Source organism: Neophocaena asiaeorientalis, unplaced genomic scaffold (assembly GCF_003031525.2).
Source record: "Neophocaena asiaeorientalis asiaeorientalis breed wild unplaced genomic scaffold, Neophocaena_asiaeorientalis_V1.1 scaffold478, whole genome shotgun sequence".
Lineage (NCBI taxonomy): Eukaryota > Metazoa > Chordata > Mammalia > Artiodactyla > Phocoenidae > Neophocaena > Neophocaena asiaeorientalis.
In genome coordinates this window covers 1,142,622-1,164,107 of record NW_020173200.1, presented here as the reverse complement: position 1 = coordinate 1,164,107, position 21,486 = coordinate 1,142,622, and the positions used below count along the sequence as shown (strand labels likewise).

The following is a 21,486-nucleotide window of genomic DNA, read 5'->3' as shown; positions in this document are numbered from 1 at the left end:
GGGCCGGCCGCGGGGCCAGCTGCAGAGGCGGCCGCGGCGGGGCCCAAGCTTGCTGCGGCCGGGAGAAGAGACCCGGGTGGGGTTAGCGGCCCCGGGAAGCCCCGAGCGAGGAGTGCGGCGGGGAGGCTGAGGGAGGGCATCCCTGTTCCGCGCTGGACCCCGGCGGGCGTGGCGCTGCCGGCCGGGGTGGGGCGGCCGGAGCGGGAGGGGCTAGGGCGGCGACCCAGTGAAGCCGAGAGGGTGTCCGGGCTGATGGCATAGTGGTCCGCAGCGGGCAGCGGGATGCTTCCCAAAGGCCGTCCCGAGCACCCGGGGGCTGGGAGCATCGGCGTCCCCCTACAGAGCCTGGGGGAGGGCCTCGGGGACGTCCCAAAGGAGACTCCGGGGCCTGGCGAAGGTCACACAGCTAGGCCTCCAGGTGGACCCTGGCCTTGGAATGCTCTGCCCAAATCCTGGCCTGGAGCTGGGGTGGGGATTGAGGGTTCAGATAATTTGAAGGTGCGTTTCTCAGGGTCTCAGGTTTTCTTTCACTGGACACCCCCTCCCAGGATTCAGCGGTTCTGGGCCTGCACAACCTCAATGTGAAGAAAATGGACTCCTTTTAGTTAGAAGGACCACCAGCTGGTCTTCCCCCATCCCCCCAGCCCGTACAACTGAGTCATCTTTAAACACTGTCCTTGGTCCTAGCCAATCGCAAATTCTGCCAGCAAACAACTATGTTTGAATCCAGACTTTCCTCTCTAAATAACTGAAAGACTGAAGTTAGCCATCTTTGGAGATTGCATTTGCTCTTCTGGCTCATTAAAATATTTGTCTTTTTTTTTTTTTTTTTTTTTTGGCTTAGGGGGGCAAGAGGAATTTCAAAGCAGGCCAAACAATAATTTAGAAAAGGGGTAAGATATCTCAGGTAAGGTATAGGCTTCACTATATATATTTTGCAGGTGTGTGCATTTACCCACTTGATGTGCCATTGGAAAAATTCTGTCTAAATGGAATTTCAAAAATTAATTATTTTTCCAGCAATGTTAAGTAAATCTTTTTGTGTTGCAAAATACCCGCCCCGGGCTTCCCTGGTGGCGCAGCGGTTGAGAGTCCGCCTGCCGATGCAGGGGACATGGGTTCATGCCCCGGTCCGGGAAGATCCCACATGCCGCGGAGCGGCTGGGCCCGTGAGCCATGGCCGCTGAGCCTGCGCGTCCGGAGCCTGTGCTCCGCAACGGGAGAGGCCACAGCAGCGAGAGGCCCGCGTACCGCAAAAAAAAAAAAAAAACAAAAAAAAAAAATTTTTGTTTATTATACACACAGAAAAAAAAAAAAAAAAAAAAAAAAAAAAAAAAAAAACCCCCGCCCCCCCATGAATGTATTTTCTTAAAGTAACAGTAACCTAGTGCCCTATGACTTAGTAACTTTCAAAACTATCTTCTAACCACAGATCAACTTGGGCACTAGAGGCTCTATCTTGTACCTTGACCATTTCCTTCATGTCCTATGGTATATATTTTGTACATCCTGATGCTTTCTACTTGCTTTTGCAGGATCATAATACATAGGACGTCTATAAGATGATCAGAACCATAGCTGTCTGGAACGATAATTTGTATATAAGAGTCACTCAATTTAGAAGTTGCTTACAATCCATTTTCATAGTCATCTTCATAAGTCGAGAATGTTTAATTCATACGCAGATGGATGCCAAGATTCCCAAAACCCAAGCTTGAGGAGAACAGGATCTGGGGATCCAGATGTTGTGATCACTTCTTCACTGTCTTTGCTCACCCTCCCTAGAAGGTTGCTAACACCGCTGTGATCTCCCTTTTTCAGGATGGGTGATAAGTGAGAACCTGGGACAGTGCCATATCCAGTTAGGACATAGCTAAATTTATGTTGGTATGTTTTGTTCTATTATCAAGCACAGAGGTAACTGCCCCAGATTTGGGTTATTTTCTAAGATGTATTACCTTATATAATATTTCTCCATAGATGACTCCCAAATTCAGTCCCCTGACCAGGGATCGAACCCACGCCCCCTGCAGTGGAAGCACAGAGTCTTACCACTGGACTGCCAGGGAAGTCCCCAAATTCAATTTTAACCCTGATGCCTCCTGAGCTTCAACAATATAGAAACATGCTGTCCTGCCATCACCTCAATGTCCCTAGAGCTAAACTCATTCTTTTCCCCTTCATTCCAGTTTCAGCTGTCTTAAACAATAAGGAAAATGTATTATGTAACAAGAAATCCAGGTAGGTCAGTTCTAAGGTTTATTCATTTAACAGCTCAGTAAATTTATCAGGGACCCAAATTCTTTCCATCTTTTCACTCTGACTAACCTTAGGCCAGTGCCCCTCATAGTTACAAAATGGCTGCCATAATTTCAGCTGACACGTGCATACAAACAATGTCCAACGGAAGTAGAGAAACTGTTTCTTTCCCTGTGTCTCTCTTCATTAGCAAGGAAAACCTGTCTCAGAAGACCGCAAGCAGGCTTCTCACACTCTCCCACATCTAAACCAGTCACCAGCGGAGAGTAAGAAGCCATCATGAGTGGCTTAATGTAATCATGATTTACCCACTGTGGCTGGGAATTGGAATCCCACCAAGCACATGTACAGTTAAGTGAACACCTGGGCAAGATTGGGGTTCTCTTAGGAATAAAGGGAGAATAGATGTTGGGAGGACAAACACTGGTGTTTGATACAGATGGCAATAAGGTAAGGCAATAAGGCTGTGGTAACAAGTGATTCCAAAGTGGCTTACAACAACAAAGTTTTATTTCTTGAAATACTGTACATGCCCATAACAGGTCAGTTTGGCATATTCGAGGTTGTCTTCATGCCAGGACCCAGGCTGATAGCGTAACCTTTTTCTGGAATAATGTTGGTCTCGTGGAAGGGGGAAAATGATCACGGTGAATGACACTCTGGTTCTTAATGCTTCTGCCTGGAACTTTTACATGCTAGAGCTTGCATTTTCTCGGTCAGAACAAGTTCACCTGGCCAAGTCTGACATTAGTAGGGTAGCAAAGTATTATCCTTTCCTGGCAAGGGCAACAAAAATTTGTGAAAAACTATAACTGACAATACAGTCTGCCACACTCAAGGATGAGAAATAGCCAAATCCTACTCTGCTAATCGTGTCTCCTTCCTTTAGGGTTCCCAGGGGAACTATATAAAAGAAAGAAATTGGAATAGAAACCAAAGGATCATTTTATTCATAACTGAGCTAGCACCCAATAACCTCTAGAACAGAACTGTGCCAAAAGACTGAATCGTATGGCTTATGTGTAAGGCTGAAGTGAAGCTTCGTAATTCCCTGCTCCGCCTCCACGCTCTAGATTTTGGGACTGTCATGCATAGGCATGCCTATGGAAAGAGGGGAGAAGATGATCAGATCTGTGAGCAGACCAGCTTTACTCAACCAAGTGAGAGTCAAATGGAAACTGGGCTGGTCCTACCTGGAGCAAGTGCTCCTGACCGTGTGCCCTTTCAACACAAAGTGACCCAACCACCAGTAAAATGTGAACTCGTTAGTGTCCTGGGCTCTGACCAATCAGATTAAAAACTTCTTCCTTCTGAAGGTAGCCGGTCAGAGGCCAGGGCAGAGGAAAAGGGAATTCCTTCCTATGTTCTCACATGCTCAATTTTGTTCTCTCTTAATCCATTAGGAAGAGGGGTAGAAAAGTCTTCTGCCAAACAAATGAACATGCCTTGTCTATTTGCCTCCTCATCTAGACTGTAAGCCTCTCAAGAACAAGGGTCAATGCATCGTGCATCACTGTTTCCACATATGGTAGGTACTCAAGTATCTGTTGATAAAGTTAGGACTGTCGTGTAAAAGACATCACTGCGGACTTCCCTAGTGGCGCAGTGGTTGGGAGTCCACTTGCCGATGCAGGGGACATGGGTTTGTGCCCCGGTCCGGGAGGATCCCACATGCCACGGAGCGGCTGGGCCCGTGGACCATGGCCGCTGGGCCTGCGCGTCCGGAACCTGTGCTCCGCAGCGGGAGAGGCCACAGCAGTGGGAGGCCTGCGTACTGCAAAAAAAAAAAAAAGACATCACGCAATTTCAGTTGAGAAAACTGTGGTCAGTTACAGATATACTAGGTTTTTGTAACCTGGGATTCTGGGGCCCTATTTCTTATCTTACTTCAAACCTTCTATATATTGGCACAAAAGGGTACTGACATGTGGGTCTGGACAGTGGAAAGAAAGTGAAAGTCTTTGTAAATATTACATGTAACCCCAAGCAGATTGATATGTCAAGTTAGAAGATCAAAATTCAATTGACCTCAATAAATTAGAAAAATGGTCATCAATAACAGGTTAAAGTGCACTAGGATAAATGGAAAGTGGTACATTGAAGGAGCAAAAGAAGCATCACACATGCGTAGGTTAAAGAGAGAAAAACTGGCCATGCAGGAATGTGGCCAAGAAAGACCTGATAGTTGTGGCAAACCAATAACAGAATGAATAGAAAAATGGTGGGCTATATTAACAGAAGTCTACAAGGCCAAATTCATCTTCATATCCCTGGGACCTAGCACGGTGCCCGGCACACTGCATATTGATAAATAGTTATTGAAAAAATTGTGTGGCTTTGGTCAGATTGTTCATGCTATTCTGTCCCTCCAAAAGCCTTTGCATGATCAATGCCTATCCACTCTTCAAGACCCAGCTCAGATACAATTCTTCCATGTTATCTTTCCTAAAATTTACCTTACCCTCACCTAGAGGAAAGCTCTCCGTTTCTGAATCCTCATAAGCAGTTAATAACTGCTAGCTTACATTAATTATAATTAATATGTATTTAATTATGAAATATAATTAATTTTATTCTAGTCATAGGCTCTCAGTAATTATTGGGTGAATGGTAACTCTCAGATTATGAAAATCCAATATACATAATTTCAAAATTATAGAATTAATGACTAAAGGAAGCGGTCTCAAATTCTAGAATTTTGCGTTACTGGCACTGACTCTCTCACTTTCCTTGGTCTAGTAATCCAGATGTCTGCTTTTCCCTCATCCTCTTATTCGAGCTCCCACCCCTTATTCCCTCTCACACCAGGGTCTTAAGGAACAAGGCAGAATTTACTGAAGGGGAGACACGATGTACATCTTGTACACTGCAGTAATTCACTTGAAAATACCCTACAACACACCTCTTTTTTTTGTTTTTATAGCGGTACGCGGGCCTCTCACTGTTGTGGCCTCTCCCGTTGCGGAGCACAGGCTCCGGACACGCAGGCTCAGCGGCCATGGCTCATGGGCCCAGCTGCTCCGCGGCATGTGGGATCTTCCCGGACCGGGGCACCCCTGCATTGGCAGGTGGACTCTCAACCACTGCGCCACCAGGGAAGCCCAACTCACCTCTTTTTTCAGAGTACTCTCTGCTTCTGCCAGTATGGATCTTTTTCCACTCCACTCCCCAGCCTCCAGTCTTGTTGCTCTTAACTTCCCTTCCCAGAGTCCTATGCAGATTCCTCAACCTTTCGTTATTGGGAGGAATGCATTTTACCCCAGCTCTACTTCCAAACTTTCACCCCTTATGAATTACCGTTTAGCAAAACAGGCCTTTCGATTAACAGATCCATCTTCTTCAGGAAATAGAGGGGGATTATAAATAATTTTTCCCTGTTGCAGATATAATTAACACAAAATGACTAAATGGGGTTAGTCAATGAAGTCTTCATCGGAAGCTTGTTGGAGTCAGCTTTTGAAGATGACAGTACATACAGCTTTGCAGGGCAGAGTGCAAGGAAGACATTCAGGTGGTTGCTAGCTGCTGTCTGGCTCTGGATGAGCTAGGCTCTCAGAACCAGGTAGAAGTTTCTAGTTTTCAAGGGGCTTTCCCTATCTCTCTTGAGACAAGGCTGCGTAATTGCTTATCTTGCTCTCTGCCAGCCTTAGCCTCACTCAGCTATAATCATTAAAGATAGATGTCTGTTGTCTCAGTCTTTCCTAGTTCCTTAGCCATATCTGACAAGTCAAGAATTACATTAGAAGCCTCAGCACTATCTTTCCTTTCCTCTCATGTTACGATACAGGCTATGCTGCTATAACAAAGAGACTCTACAAGGAATTTATTTCTCTCTCACTTAATAGTCCAGTAAGGTGGATGTCCGGCATGAAAAGGTAGCTTTTTCCCCTTGTTCAACCTGGGACCCAGGTTCCTTTCATCTTAGTGTGTTACCTGCTCCAGCAGTGTGGTCATTGTTGGCATGGTCGAGGCTGGCTTTATTAACCACATCTGTGTTCCAGACTTCTGGAAGGAGAAAGAAAAAGTGGAGGCAAGTAGCTTCCTTTTAATGATGTAACATGAACATCATACTCCTAACTTTCATTTACATCCCAAGAACTTGGTCACATGGTCACATCTACTGCAAGGGAGGCTGGAGAATATATTCTTTAATTGGACAGATATGTGCCCACCTAAAACTCAGTGGAGGGAAGAAGGGGTTCTCTTACTAAAAGGAAGAGGAACTGGAGGTGGGGATGATGAGTGGTTTCCACCATAGCTCCTTATCCCTGCGTGAGGTAAACTTCTTAGCATGGCATAAGTGACCCTATGGACCTTCGGCTTTCCGCTCTAATAGTATAGAATTCCTTGAACTGCCCTGAATACGGTTTTGTGTGTTTCACCTCTGTGACTGTTCATGGTAAATCTTGCTTGCCTTTCTTTGCCTGCTACAACCAGCTCAAGCAGCATCTTCTCCAAGAAGTCTTCTAAACCTTAGTTTGGCATAAGTGAACCTTCTTTGTGTACTCTTAGCTCACTATGCATTCCTCTCCTTTGGCACTTGTCAAATTCCCCCACTATCAGCACAAGCTTGAAATCATCTCTTTATGGCTCCGTCTCCATCTAGATTGTAAAGCAACTTGAGAGCAAATATGCTCTGTCTCAGACTTATTTGTATACTTAGTACCTAACTGTGCTAAATTCCTTTTGCCCACCAGTGGGGAAAATAACTTGCACTATTGCCTGACCCCCTGCATGCCCACTGAGTTGTGGCTTTCATCTGTAATGGCCAGACTGTATACGTGGGCATTCTTTCCATTTGGATGGAAGCACTAGCCTGAAACCCCTGCTGATCTAGGATGCTGATCCTCTTGCTAGGTTTTGTGAATTCCTGCCTCTGGGGGGCCTAAGACCTGTTTTGTTACACCCTAGGGGCTGACTGCTAACCCAGAACCAGGGCATGACACAGCCATGGCTAGGTCAGTTTCCCCCAGTTCTGCTCCTAGTGGGCTCTGGCTATTTCCCCCTTATCACTGGTTCATCCTGCTAAGGCTTTATCACGCCTGACCTATGAATGAATTTGCCCATGTTAGGATTAATAAGTATTGTTGATACCTTGTGTTTGAAGCTAACTGGTCCAAGATGGGAATGGATTCTCCGATTTGTGGCATATCACTGACACAAAATGCAATTTGTATAGGCTTTCTTTAGATGAAGATATAGATATATCTTAAAACATATGTATCTTAAAATATATGTACCTGTAAAATATGAATATTTGAGTATGCAAAACCAGTATATTGACAGGGATACTCATTTGGCAAATATTCTTTATTTCACAAAAGGATTGACCAGTCTTAGGAATTAATCTCTCTCTTTTTTTGGTATAACTTTAGTCATTGTTCAGTGAGGCAGCTTATGTCTGTCCTGGAGAAAGTTCCATGTGCACTTGAAAAGAATGTGTAGTCTATTGCTTTTGGATGGAAAGTTCTGCAGATATCTATTAAGTCTATCTGTTCTAATATGTTATTTAAGGTCACTGTTTCCTTATTGATTTTTCTGGCCATTGATGTAAGTGGGTGTTAAAAGTCTGCTACTATTATTATGTTACTGTCAATTTTTTTCTTTATGTTTGTTAATATCTGCTGTGTGTATCTAGGTGCTCCTATGTTGAGTGCATATTTACAATTGTTATATCTTTTTGTTGGATTGATCTCTTTACCATTATGTAATGTCCTTTTTTGTCTTTTGTGACAGTCTTTGTTTTAAAGTCTATTTTGTCTGATATCAGTATTGCCACCCCAGATTTCTTTTTGTTTCCATTTTCATAGAATTCATTTTCCATCCTCTCCTTTCAGTCTTTGTGTGTCTTTAGACCTGAAGTGAGTCTCTTGTAGGCAACATATACATGGGTCTTGTTTTGTTTTTGTTTGTTTGTTTGTTTTAATCCATTCAGCCATGCTATGTCTTTTGATTGGAGCATTTAGTCCATTTACGTGTAAAGTAATTATTGATGGGTATGCACTTCTTGCCATTTTGTTAACTGTTTTCTGTTTGTTTTTGTAGTTCTTTTTTGTTCCTTTCTTCTTGTTTTGCTCTCTTCCTTTGTGATTTGATGACTGTAGTCTCTATTGTTACGTTTGGGTTCCTTTCTCCTTTTTTTGTGTGTATCTATCATAGATTTTTTTTGTGTGTGTGTGGTATGCGGGCCTCTCACTGTTGTGGCCTCTCCCGTTGTGGAGCACAGGCTCTGGATGTGCAAGCTCAGCGGCCATGCTTCCCGGGCCCAGCTGCTCCACGGCACGTGGGATCTTCCCGGACCGGGGCACAAACCCGCGTCCCCTGCGTCGGCAGGCGGACACTCAACCACTGCGCCACCAGGGAAGCCCTATCATAGATTTTTGATCTGTGGTTACCATGAGGTTTATATATAACATCCCATATATATGTGATTATATTAAGTTGATAATCTCACAAGTTTGAATGCATTCTAACAACCCTGCATTTTTATCCCTTGCCCCACATTTAATGTTTTTGACTTCATATTTTACATCTTTTTGTTTGTGTATCCCTGAACTACTTATTGTGGATATAGATGATTTTACTACTTTTGTTTTAACCTTCTGACTAGCTCTATAATTGGTTGATCTACTACCTTTACTGTATATTTGCCTTTACCAATGAGATTTTTCCTTTCTAAATTTTCATATTTCTACTTTTGGCCTTTTTATTTCCACTTAGAGAAATCCCTTTAACATTTCTTGTAAAACCAGTTTAGTGGTGCTGAACTCTTAGCTTTTGCTTATCTGTAAAACTCTTTATCTCATCTTCAAATCTGAATGATAGCCTTGCCAGGTAGAGTATTCCTGGTTGTAAGTTTTTCCATTTCATCACTTTGAATATATTGTGCCACTCCCTTTTTGCCTACAAAGTTTCTGCTGAAAAGTCAGCTGGTAGTCTTATGGTAGTTCCCTTATATGTAACTAGTTGCCTTTCCCTTTCTGCTTTTAACATTCTCTCTTTATCTTTTGCCATGTTAATTACAATGTGTCTTGGTGTGGATCTCTTTGGATTCTTCTTACTTGGGACTCTTTGATTCTGGACCTGGATATCTGTTTCCTTTCTCAGGTTAGGGAAGTTTTCAGCTATTATCTTTTCAAATAAGTTCTCTACCCCTTTCTCTTTCTTTTCTCCTTCTGGTATCCCTATAATGCGAATGTTAGCATACTTGATGTCTTCTCAGAGGTCGCTTAAACTATCCTCATTTTTTAAATTCTTTTTTCTGTTCAGCTTGGGTGATTTCCATTACTCTGTATTATCTAATCTACTATTGTTTCCTTCTAGTATACTTTTTATTTTAGTTATGTATTCTTTGTCTGTGGTTCTTTTTTGTATTTTATAACTCTTCAACCTTTTCACTGTGTTCATCCATTCTTCTCCTGAGTTCATTGAGCATCTTTATGATCATCACCTTGAACTCTTTATTGGGTAGATTGCTTATCTTCATCCACTTCACTTAGTTCTTCTTCTGGGGTTTTATTTTATTCCTTCATTTGGAACATATTCTTCTATCACCTCATTTTGTCTAATTCTGTTTTTATTTCTATGTATCAGTTAGGTTGGTTTTGTTTCCCAATCTTGAAGAAGTGGCTCTTTGTAGGTGACATCCTTTGGAGTCCAGTGGCACTGCCCCTCTGGTGACCAGAGCTATATGCTCTAGGGGTGCCCTCTATGTGGGCTGCATAGGCCCTTCTATTGTAAAAGGGTCAACTACTGTGGGCATATTGGTAAATACCATATTGGGCATATTGGCCTGGCTGGTTGCCAGGTCCTGCCTCATGCAGAGGCTGCCAGCCCACTGGTAGGCAGGGCTGGGTCCTGGGGCAGCTGGCTGTGCAGCTCACAGGGTCCCAGGACTGGTGCCAACTGGCTGGTAGGCAGATGAGCCCCTAGTGCTAATAAGGGAGAGGGAAGACTCCAAAATGGCACTTTCCAGCACCAGTGTCTTCATGGTAGAATGAGCTACCCAAAATGACTGCCACCAACATCTCTGTCCCCAGGGGGAGTCACAATTGCTTCCTGATTCTCCTGGAGGCTCTCCAGGATCAGCAATTTGGTCTGACCCAGGCTCCTTTCAAGATCCAGGCTCTATACTGGATCTTGGAGCATGAGATTTTGTGGGAGCCCTTTAAGAGTGGAGTCTTTGTTTCCCACAGCCCTCTGGGTCTCCCATATGCAAGCCCTCTTGAAAGCCAGACATTCTGGGGAGGTCATCATTCCAGTGCAGGACCCCAGGGCTGGAGAGCGTGATGTGGGGCTTGGATCCCTTGCTCCTTGGGGAGAATCTCTACAGTTGTGATTATCCTCCCATTTGTGGTTCACCTACCTGAGTCTTGACTATACTGTACCTCCATCCCTCCTACCTGTCTCATTGTGGTTCCTTCTTTATAGCTTTAGTTGTGGAAAACCTTTTCTGCTAGCCTTCAGGTCATTCTCATTGATAGTTGCTCTGTACATTGTTGTAATTTTGGTGTGCTCATGGGAGGAGGTGAGCTCAGGGTCTTCCTACTCTGCCATCTTGGCCACACCCCCTCTAGTGTTCTTGATGAGATGAGGATGTATTGGCAATTGGTAATGAATTGAAGTGAAGTTCCCAGCTTCAAAAGGTCACTTAAGAGTTAGAGATAGCTGCATAGCTCAAGTGCTCAGAGCCCTTCCAAGTTTCACTGCCTGTATAAGTTAGAAGTCATTCATTTACAAATGTCAGAAATACAGTTTAAACTAGTATAAGCAAAAAGGGAATGTACTGGCTTTCAGTCCTTGGAAGTGTAGGAATGGACTTCAGTCACAACTAGATAGATCTAGGGACTAATATATATTTTCCAAGTTGGTCTTTCTCACTCTTTCAACCCCTTTCCCCTCCATTCCCTCTCTCTCTCAATCTCTCTCTCTCTCTCTCTCTCTCTCTCTCTCAATCTCTCTCTCTCTCTCTCTCTCACTCTCTCTCCCTCCTCCCCCCTCTCTTTTTTTTTTCCCCCCCCCCCCCCCCCTCCCTCTCTCTCTCTCTCTCTCTCTCTCTCTCTCTCTCTCTCTCTCTCTCTCTCTCTCTCTCTCTCTCTCACTCTCTCTCTCTCCCTCTCTCTCTCTCTCTCTCTCTCTCTCTCTCTCTCTCTCCCCCTCTCTTGCTCTCATTCTCCATTCTCACTCTCACTCTTCTTTCTGTGTGTTGATCCCATTCTCCTCCACAAGAGATACCTTCTTCGACCTGGCAGGGAAGTTAGACCACTTCGCATTCTCAATGTGCTTTATGTGGAAGACCAGGTGCATTTTTTTCTACCTCTAAATGAGAAGAATCCCAGAAGAATTTTGATCGGCCTACCCCCGGACCAGTCATTCTGGCCAAGCCTATGTGGTACCTTGGTTGGCTGGGCCCTGTGGCTGTGAAGCAGGATGGTGTGATTAGCAGCTTCACCAGGCTCACACAGTTTGTGTGGGTTTGGGCAGACAAAACAAGACATACCCACCACGCTGTCCCATCTAAGGCCTGAGAGTCCCCCAGTAAATATCTTACGTGTCCCCACCAAACAGCCCAGGCTTTATTTCATACTTTTGCTTGCTTCTACTCTTACTGCTCCACACTGACCAGTACTTGCCTTCTGTGTGGATTCCTGCTCCATGATTCCCTTGGACTGCCACTTAACACTGATACCACCTAGCTGGACCACTGTTGGCCACTCTGCTGCTCAGGCCAATGCTTGTGCTGCGTTTTTTCCCTGGACCTCTCTCCTCTCAGTGCTCTATTTGGAGATGTGCCCACGAGCTTCTCAGTTGTTCTGACAGGGACCAGTACATACGGTTGTGCGATCATTCACAGTTGTGCGGGTTGTTTGGTGCACAAGGGCACACATGGGGACTAAAATCTAGCATGAAATGCAGTTCACTACGCTCAAGTTGTACACCCTCCCACGTGTACTCCAAGAGGAAGAAGCACTTTTTCTACTTGTACAGGGGTACCAATCCATGCTCCCAGAAGCTGTGACTCCCCCCAGATGACTTTTTCTAATTCAGATGAAGGCTCCCTAAGGGCTAGCAGTAGTGAAGATCTTGCTGTTTCCTTTGAAAAGGAAAGGAACAGCTCCTTCTCATCTGTTTGCTATTGTATCAGAGGGATGCCACTACCTTAAACATAAGGCTGGGAGAACAGCAAGGATCACAGGCTCCCTACCCCACCATCTAACTATAACATCCTCACATGCCCTCCCAATATGCCAGAGCAAAAAATAATGAAAGACTGTCACAAATGTGACAGCATTATCAAAAGCATGCAGAAATCAGCTATGTAAATGGAAAGCCTGTTGGGTTCTCTGTTTTATGAAATTGGCAAATTATTCATCAAGATAGAAAGTAAAAACAAAGAAAAACTATGAGAATCATCTCACAGAGATACTAACCATTACCATGCCCAAGTAACCCGTGTTCACGTTTAATCACACAGATTGTGATAGCTCTCACAGGCAGGTCTTTTAGTGTTACCTGCAGCCTAAACCAGTCCCTCTCCCTCCTCCCCGGAACTTATGCAAGACACCAATGGGCAGTAGCTGGGTCTGGACACGTTTGGGTAATAGCCACCATGTTGGTTCTACAACTACCATGCTGACCAGTCCTGCTGCTTGTGGCTGGTCACACCACACCATTTCATGATGAATGCTCTCCTAGGAATCTGGAGTCCTGCCTACAATTGCCCCTGTCAACTCTCCCCCTGCCTGTTTTCCTCATCTCTTCAGACATACCTATACATGAATCGTGGATATGGTTTGAGTTCTTTCCCTACAAGTCTTCTCAACAGGCAAAACAGAGAGTGCAGTAGAAAACTGGAAGAGTTGTTATCTCACTATACTCCAGCAATATCCAAATCCCAGTTACATCCCAGTAGGCACTAGCTTCAACAGCGATAGAAGAGAATGTGGCTACTGGTGTCACGTGGTATGTCCTTTGGACCAGTGACTCAGTGAAATCAAAGGTGGTCAAACACATCTGCACATTTCTCAATCTGTGTCTCTCATACTCCTCCCCTATGATTCTATTTTTCTGCAGAAGGGCATGAAACTGAAGGAGTAGGGGTGCTTCCTAATCTGCCACCCAGAGACATTCTTTTGTATTCCTTTTGTGTTATCATCAATAAAACTAGATGGGGTTCTAGCCGAGGATAGGACAGGGTCAGAGGGAGGTGTGGAAGGGATGTGTCCTGAGGAGTTCCTGACTACAGCAAAGAGGATTAGAAGGACCTAATGTAGAGATAGCGAGAACAGTGAAGTAGATGCCCCTAACCATGGGAGCTTAGCTCTGACTGATCAGATTAAAGGAAATAAAAGAAAAGATAATTTCAGCAATGGAAATGAAATAACTCTGGATAATTGGCTTTCAAACTGATCTGCCAACTGAGAGTCAGTCCTGTACCTGCTGAGCTAAATTCTTGGTAAAAAGCAAAAGTTAGATGACTCACACCCATTACTTGGAAAAATTAATAGTGTCCCTTCTTGCCTGGGAAGCTGACATCATACTATCTGTGTTTGGTATTTATTTTGTCACGTCTTGCTGAAGCCTTCCGATTTTATTTGTTTTAATCATGAAGCCAGCTAGAGGTTCCTAGGAATGGTTGTTATTTGACAGCATCATATAAGTTAGTCACGTTCAGTGGAAGTGAATGTACTGTACACAGCAGAGTTCAGGTTGAATATAGAGGAGGCAGCACAGGTAGTAGGAAAAAAACACTGAACTAGGGGACCCAAGTTCTTGTCCTGCCTAGCACTGCTAACTAGGCAGCAGTGTGACGTTAGGAAAGTCACTTAAACATCACTAGCCTTAAGTGTAAAGTGAAGGGTTTAAAATTAGATAACCTATTATTTAAATTAACTAACTTCTAAGGCCAGCTCTAAAATGCTAATTCCATAGTCTCATTGGAAGTGGCACAAGGTGTTCAAGAAACTCATAGACAAACACCTGGATCAAGCGCAAATTAGCTGAACTGAGCCAACTACCAAGAGGAAACAAACCCACGCTGGTGAAGACCAGAGGTGTAGCTACAAAGTCCACACTTGTTTTCCAGGAAGGTGTGTGATGGCTGGGCACAGGGGCATGACAGATAGTACTGCGAAATAATTTAATCACGGGCTCACTAAATGTTCCTTTCAATCTAGGTATGAGACTTGAGATACAACTAAATGTTTCCCGTGACTTGCTATGTATATATAATTTTTGGCCTGATATCACATCTCAAGGGAACTATATCCAAAAAGACCTACTCACCCAGTAAAGTTCTTTGTGGTACCTATAGAGGCTGTGTACAAATAACAGATAAGTGGTAATGCTAGCATAAAGAATTATGTTGTGGCCATTCTGGTTGTATCAAAATGTGGCCCAAAGGTTAGCGGGACCTCCTGACCTTGCTTGATCTACAGTATTGTTCATATTCACAAGATACAATGTGTACTTTGTTGATGGCACAGCTTAGATTCTGTGTGCCCTCTTAGTTGTCTATGAGAATAGGAGAAAGGGCCCTAGCTTACAGGAGATGTGGCTTAGTCTAGGTGTGGGCAATACACATCACATACACAGAGACTGCAGACAAGACAAATGAGATGCTTAGAAAGTCACCCACCACCATTTCCAAAAGACAGTCACAGTCTACGTACCAAGTCTTATGTCCCAATACAAAAGTCCTGAGTCAAGGCATCCTACTGCAATCACTTGCTTTCAGTATACCATGGCCATGGCTTCCCTGGAGAGTACTACCCCAAAACTTAGTCCTTCTAGGGGTGATTGATAACACTTCTCTTTTCCATACAAGTTCTGAACCACCTAATAAACAAGACAGGAGCTGGCACATGGAGGACAAATTAATGGTTATTTTCAATGTATTAGAGAATGTGACTTAGATGTGAGAGTCAAGCTGTCTTCTTAATCGTGAACCTCAGGGTCAGACAGACTTACCACCTGGTCAGAGAAGTCACTGAATTTCTGTAGGACTCCTCCATAAGGGAAGGACATTTATGAAACACACAACATGAAGAAGCAGAGCAGAGAGCCTGCTATCTGTAGCCAGACCTGCTCCCCAAAGGAAGGAGATAAGAAGGTGTTCTGCTGTGCATGCCTAGTTTGTCTTTCCAAACTTACCAGTCAGAGAAATTACTGTCTTCCCCAGTATTATGCTAATAACGCTGGTCCTGCCAAATGCAAGGGATTTGAAATTGAGAGGAAGCATTGCTCCACCCAGCCTCCCTTCCCCATTAACGAAGCCCAAGACCTTTTCCAGGCTCATAGGGAGAACTAAAGTTTCAGCAGTGAAACGACACATTTCCTCCCTTTCTAACCCACCCCCTGGGACAAAACAAATTAAGTGCTCATAATACTAGGCAGAAAACTGTTCATTAGGGGTTCAGTAAACAAAGAAGGAAACAGTCTGCCCGTCCTGCTTTCTTCCGACACTGCATCCCAGGGTCCGTTCCTCCTTTGGGATAACCGTGGCTGGCACAGGGTATGGGGATGGTAACAATGACTGAATAATTACTTGGAAGCTTCTGAATTCTTGTCCAGAGATCCTGGAGGGTTTTATTTTAGGGAAAACCAAAGAATAGAGTGGGACCATCCCAGAGTATGGTATTCACATGCCAATTGACACAAAATCAAAAACTTACTTATCTTTGGCCCATTCTCCTTAAGGGTACTACCTCAGAAACCAGGATTCACTTTTTTTTCTTTTTTTAAAATAAGGTTTATATATATATATTTTAACAGTATTCGATTTACAGAAAAATTTAGATTTTGCCATGGTAGTAAAGAGAATTCCCATAAATCCCAAACTCAGTTTCTCCTATTAGTAACATTTTACATTAGTGTGGTACACTTGTTATAGTTAATGAAACAATATTGATACATTATGGTTAACTAAAGTCTATATGTTATTCAGATTTGTTTTGCTTTTTTCCTTCTAGTTTTATTGAGAAATAATTGACGTGCATACTGTATTAGGTTTAAGGTGTACAGCATGATGGTTTAATTTACATGTATTATGAAATGATTACCATATCAGTTTAGTTAACATCCATCATCTCATATAGGTACAGTAAAAAGAAAAACAGTTCTCCATGTGATGAGAAGTCTTAGGATCTACTCTCTTAACAACTTACCTATATATCATACAACAGTGTTAGCTACAGTCATCATGTTGTACATTACATCCCTAGCACTTATTTATCTTACAAGCTGAAGTTTGTACTTTTTGACCACTTTCCTCCAGTTCTCCCTCCCTCCACCGCCTGCCCTGGTAATCACAAATCTGTTTTCTTTTTAGGTGAATTTGGTGTTTTGTTTTTTTAGATTCCACGTATACATGAGATCATACAGTTTTGGTCTTTCTTTGTCTGCTTTATTTCACTGAGCATAATGCCTTCAAGGTCCACCCATGTTGTCACAAATAGTAGGATTTCCTTGTTTTTTTAAATGTCTTAATAGTGTTCCATTGTGTATGTATACCACAGCTTCTTTATCCATTCAGCCATTGATAGACACTTGGGTTGTTTTAGTGTCTTGGCTATTGTAAATAATGCTGCAATGAACATTGGGTGCAGATATCTTTTTGAGCTAGTGTTTTCATTTCCTTTGGATATATTCCCAGAAGCAGAATTGCTGGATCATACAGTAGCTCTATTTTTAACTTTTTGAGGAGTCTCCATACGGTTTACCAAAGTGTCTGCACCAATTTACATTCCCACCAAGAGTGTACAAAGGTTCTTTTTTCTCCACATCTGTGCCAGCATTTGGTATCTCTTGTCTTTTTGATGATGGCCAGTCTAACAGGTATGAGGTGATGATTGTTTAGTTTTTACCAAATGCCCTTTTTCTGTTCCAGTATTCCATCCAGGATACGACATTACATTTACTTGTTATATTTCCTTAGGCTCCTCTTGGCTGTGCCACTTTCTCAGAACTTACCTTGTTTTTGGTGACCTTGACAGTTTTGAGGTAAATTGATCAAGTATTTTGTAGGATGTCTCTCAACTGGATTTGTCTGATGTTTTTCTCATGATTAGACAGGGGTTATGGCCTTTTGGGAGGAAGACCAGAGAAGCAAGGTACCATTTTTCATCACATCATATCAAGAGTACATACCATCAACATAACTTATTACTACTGATGCTGACCTTGATCACCTGGCAGAGGTAGTGTTGGTCAGGTTTTTCCACCATAAAATTACTCTCTTTTTCCTCCTTTCCATACTTCTCTGTTTGGAAGGATGTTACTATGTGCAGCTCGCATGTAAGGGATGGGGAGTTATGCTCCACCTCCTTGAGGGCAGAACATCTACATAAATTTTTTTTATTTTTATTTTTTGCGGTACACAGGCCTCTCACTGTTGTGGCCTCTCCCGCTGCGGAGCACAGGTTCCGGATGCACAGGCTCAGTGGCCATGGCTCACAGGCCCAGCCGCTCTGCGGCATGTGGGATCCTCCCGGACCGGGGCACGAACCCGTGTCCCCTGCATCGGCAGGCGGACTCTCAACCACTGCGCCACCAGAGAAGCCCGCTACATAAATTATTTGGAACGTTTTTGCGCAGGAGGTACGTCTCGTCTTCCCCATTTACTTATTTATTCAGTCACTTATTTATATCACCCACTGACTTCTTACATGTAGTTTTTCATCTGGCCACATGCTTAGAATTCAGGAGAAACTCAAATTGGATTCTTATGGATATTTGTTTTGTATGTTGGATTACAACCCAATACTGATTTGATTATTTTACTGTTTGAATTGTTCCAACTTTGGCCATTAGGAGCTCTTTCAGTTGGTTCCCATGGTCCCTTTGACATACCCCCATCTTTGTCTTATTGTGTTTATCTGTTTTGTTTTGTTTGTTTTGTTTTTTTTTAGCACTACAAGATACTTCAGGTGCATGTTGTATATTTCCCATCCCAATCCTAGAATAAGCCATTTTTCCAAAGAGGCAGAGTTCATTCTTGATTTAGATGTTTACATCTACAACAAACTCATTAAAACATGGTGAGGGAGATTAGGAGCAGAATGGGTGGGTTCCCATTTCTTACTGACTCAGCTATTTTACCTTGCTTACCCCCGCAAAAGTTTGAAGTCTATATTTGTTTCCTATTGTTGCTGTAACATATGCTATTTCTTATTGCTGCTATAACAAATTACCATAAACTTAGTGGCTTAAAACAACACAAATTTATTATCTTATACTTCTGGAGCGCAGAAGTCTGAAATGGGTCTTCTGGGGCTAAAATCAAGTGTTGGCAGGGCTGCATTCCTTCTGAAGGTTCTAGGGGAGAATCGGTTCCTTGCCTTTTTCAACTTCTTATGGCTATCTGCATTCCTTAGCTCATGGCCGCCTTCCAGCTATAGTATCACACTAACCTCTGCTTTCATAGTCAATCCTCTCTTTCTCTCTCTTCAGCCTTCCTCTTCCATCTTTTAAGGACCCTTGTTATTACTTTGGGCCCACCCAGATTATCTAGAATAATCTCCCTATTTTAAAACCTTTAATTTAATCATATCTGCAAAGTCCCTTTTGTCATGTAAGGTGACATATTCACAAGTTCTGGGGATTAGAACATGAACATCTTTGGAGGGTCATTATTCTATCTACCACAAAATCCTAAAACCAAAAAGTGACATCTGCTGATAAATCCCAGTTTTACCTATTTCCTTTATGCCACACAGGAGATTCTAAATCTAAACATTTTCAGCCTCAGACAATCATTTCTGCTTTTCCCCAACAGAGCTAATAATAACTATTATTTAATAAACCTCCCTAAACAACTTATGCCACTTTTTGGTATTTTGCCCAGAAAAGTAGCACAATTTTCCTCACTAATTCTAGTGATATTTTGCCCAGTAGCAATTTAGAAAATGCAGGTTAAATAGTTCATGTGGTTGATTTCCTGCTCTAACCAAATGATCTCTAAACAAGAAAGGCTAAAGCCTTTATCCAGGCTCATAGGGCCATGATGGCTCTCAATGCCTATTTCTTATCTTCTACATCTTTTCCATACTGGAAGTATAAGCCCCATCTATCAGTCAATCACATAGATCAGGGAATCTCCAATTATGTGTCCCATAAGACAGACCCAATATATTAGACTTAAATTTAAATACTTGTGAATTTTTTCCCCAATGGAGAAAAAAGTTATAGTGATGAATAGAATGTTATACATTTCAAAAATGTTCCCCATTAATTTTCCTTAACACTGATAACCTCATACTGCTAGTCTGTCAACACATGCTAGCTGACAACAAAAGAAATGAACAAGAAGCCAATTAATATTAACAAGAAAGTTGAGAGATAAGAAATAACAAGTCAGGAGTTCCGTGGTGGTCTAGGATTCGACACTTTCACAGCCGTGGCCTGGGTTCAATCCCTGGTAGCAGAACTGAGAACCGGCAAGCTGCGTGTGCGGCCAAAATAAAAAAAAAAAAAAAGGGAAAAGAAATAACAATCCTGTCTAGTTTGATAGCTTATGGTGCTTTTCTGTAATTTCATGTTGCATACAAAGAAATACTTTGCTAGCCAAAAGGCTTTCTCGTGTAAAGAACCTGACATGTAAAGGATAAATATCTTTCTAAATATGGGGGAGCCAACTACTCTTTCTTCATTGTATTGGAGAGTCATTTTAAAAGGAAACCATTTCTGTCTTGTGAAAGACTAACATAATCCTGGAGAGGCAAGAATATGGACTTTGGAGCTAGGTAAATCCGAGTATGAACATCTTACTGGCTGCATGACTTCAAATATATTGCTTAACTGAATAATTAGAGTTAGTTAGGAATTACATTTGGTTATTTGCAGAAGATTCTAATTAAAGCAATTTAAATATGAAAGAGTCTTACCTCTTCCTCAAAATAAAGACGTGCAGAATTAAGCAATTCAGGACTTGTGGTGGCTCCTTGATAATTAAGTTTCTAGGTTCTTCCTTTCTGCATGCCCCACGATCTTTAGCACACAGCTTCCATATTCTAGGTCACTCATGATCTGATACGGCTTTTGTTGCTCTAGCCACCTCATCTGCTTTCCAAGCAGCAGGAAGGCTGAAGAGCAACCAGAACTTTCCAGGAAGCCCCACCCAGTGACTTCTGCTTCTGTCTATCTGGCTGCTCCTCTCTGTAAGGGCAATATGGGAAATGTAGTTTTTCATCGGGACACACTGCTCCAATTTTGGAAGGAGAGAATCACATTGGATTCTGTGGCAGAGATGCCTAAACAATCCCCAACGCCCATGATTTCCTTCTTCTTTTAGTAATAGAATCACCACCATACCTATCCACCACTAGTTTTACCTTGGCTAGTAGCTACTAAGTAGAGGCTACATTTTTCAGTCTCTCTTGCAGTTAGTTGTGGCCATGTGATTGTGATCTTTCCGGACAACGGGATGTGAGCTGAAGTGTCCTTGTGCAGTTTCCTGGAAAAAGGAACTGGCTGTCCTTCATCCTCTCTCTTCCTCCTTCCCACAGGCTGGGACACGTCTGGGTAGTGGTGAGCCAGCTTTTATGATACAGATGAGGATAACGCCCTTGATGATGGTGGGGTAGCAAGAAACTACTGGGTCCCTGGATAACTGTGTGAGGCAAAGCCACCTGCCACCCTGGACTTTTTGTCTAACTGTTGTGTTTTATGAGAGAGAAATAAACCTCCACCTTGTTCAAGTCACTGTATTTTGGTATCTCTTTGTTAGAGCAACTTAGCCTGTATCCTAACTAATACAGCTAACTTTCTGGGCCTCAATTTATTTTTCTGTAAAATGGCAATGGAATTATATACTCCACTGGGTTATTGCAAGGAAAGAAATATAAGTAAGGCACTTGGGCCATAGCTATTATATGTAATAGTTATTAGCATAAGTTTCACAAGAGGCTTCTGAGGAGTTGATTAAAGCACTTGGAGGAAATAGTGCCAGTGTAATGGAGGACCATTATATGTGATTGGATCTTGATTTAGCAACAAAAGCATAAGAACAATAAACGTCTTGGATTTAAATGTAAGTAAGCTAGTTAAAATGTTTAGAAACATCACGTAAAGCATTTTCCCTTCTTAATAATTTGAATGATTTCCCTGCCTGAAGTTGACATGAGGGAAGTTCAGAATGCAGAGAGGATGAATCAATAGTAGACATCAGAATGATACTCCAAAAGATAAGGTGGAACCAGCCTTCCCTTGGTGGGCTTCAGAAGTGGGATC

At 42.7% G+C, this 21,486-nt stretch overlaps 1 long non-coding RNA gene across 1 annotated transcript; it reads right to left on the bottom strand.

Moving 5' to 3' along the window:
• Positions 1-3,981: 3,981 nt before the first annotated feature.
• On the bottom strand, positions 3,982-20,271 carry LOC112399544 (uncharacterized). Its single transcript, XR_003003249.1, has 3 exons — positions 20,142-20,271; positions 6,193-6,264; positions 3,982-4,033 (listed from the first exon to the last, which is right to left on the bottom strand). It is a non-coding gene; the product is annotated as an uncharacterized LOC112399544 (long non-coding RNA).
• Between the last annotated feature and the right edge of the window lie 1,215 nt (positions 20,272-21,486).